Source organism: Myotis davidii, unplaced genomic scaffold (assembly GCF_000327345.1).
Source record: "Myotis davidii unplaced genomic scaffold, ASM32734v1 scaffold345, whole genome shotgun sequence".
NCBI classification, from domain to species: domain Eukaryota; kingdom Metazoa; phylum Chordata; class Mammalia; order Chiroptera; family Vespertilionidae; genus Myotis; species Myotis davidii.
Genome location: NW_006296540.1, coordinates 2,686,314 through 2,687,921, shown reverse-complemented (window position 1 = coordinate 2,687,921; position 1,608 = coordinate 2,686,314).

Below are 1,608 nucleotides of genomic sequence, written 5' to 3'. Positions count from 1 at the left end.
CATATAAATTATTTAAAATTGTTTTTGCATAGGAAATTTGGCTATTCTCCCCTAGTTATTTATTTATTAAATACTTTATTTATACCAGTGTAATACACCAGGGTAATAGCAGAGTAATAATCCTATTTTTCTACCTTCCCATATAGTACTCTTGAGAAAAATGTCACAGCCCATAATTAAAAGATTACATTTTACCATCTTAAGGGAGAGCTAAAAATCTCACGTTTCAATGATATTTCTAATCATCTAGGTCAGTGGTTGGCAAACTCATTAGTCAGCAGAGCCAAATATCAACAGTAATTCTTCAAAATAGACTCGCCCAGGCAGAAAACCGACTTCTGCACATGGGCCATGGAGTTTCAATCGCACTGTACGTGCATGCCCGCATGGTATTTTGTGGAAGAGCCACACGCAAGGGGCCAAAGAGCCGCATGTGGCTCATGAGCCGCAGTTTGCCGACCATGGATCTGGGTTCATTTCTTGCCCTAGTCTTATAATCAGTTATTTCTCCAGGGATCCCTGGTTCCTTTTATTGGAGAATGACATTAGAAAAATTAAGATCTGAGTGTTAGAGATGCTTATAGTTACTGGGCATCATTGATTCTAGGTCATCACGGTAGACAGAGCAAAGAAATATAAGCATATATAGAAACTCATGTAAACACAAATATGTATAAGTATTTCTATAACTATTTGAATCTATGTTAAGCTAAAACAAGTTGATACTGATTAATCAACTGTAATCCATTACCACATGGGTCATTCTAGACTTGTTCACTTGCTTAATTGTAATCTCCCACTATAATGGTGAGAAACCGGATTCCCAACCTACTGGGTATTTTTAGTCTTATATTATAGATAGGAGCACTAAAGATCAGGGAAATATTATGACTTACCTAAGATCTATAACTGATAGGCACCAGCACCCAGACCCAAATTCAGTCAGTTTGATTCCAAATTCAGTACTCTGAAGCTCTTTATCATGTATCATGTTATGTAGGATTTGTTGGATATTAAGTGTGGATTGAGAAGGCCTTTGCTATCACCTTCAAAGATTAAAGTGAGGAATTTTAAATCTTTTAGGAGATAGAAAAGGCCATGTACATATATATGAGTACTCAATCATACAAAAAGTGTATCTTGTGGGCTGCTACATTCCTGGTACTCTTTTACACACCGAGGGTGCATTTGAACAAGCCATATGAGAAACCCATGCCCCCATGGTCAGTGACACAGCTTGTTCTAAAGCTGACAGGTGCTAAAGAGCAAACAAACAACATTGGATTTAATATGAATTTTAACAGGCTGCTTTTTGTTTAGCATTTTTGAACTAGCTAAAAAAGAATGTTACCGCTCTGGCCGGTTTGGTTCAGTGGATAGAGCGCCGGCCTGCAGACTGAAGGGTCCCAGGTTCGATTCCGGTCAAGGGCTTGTACCTTGGTTGTGGGCACATTCCCAGTAGGGAGTGTGCAGGAGGCAGCTGATCGATGTTTCTCTGTCATCGATGTTTCTAACTCTCTCTCGTAAAAAATCAATAAAATATACTTTTTAAAAAAAAAAAAAGATGGGGAGGGAGGGAATGTGACTTTAAAGATGTAGGAGGGGGAT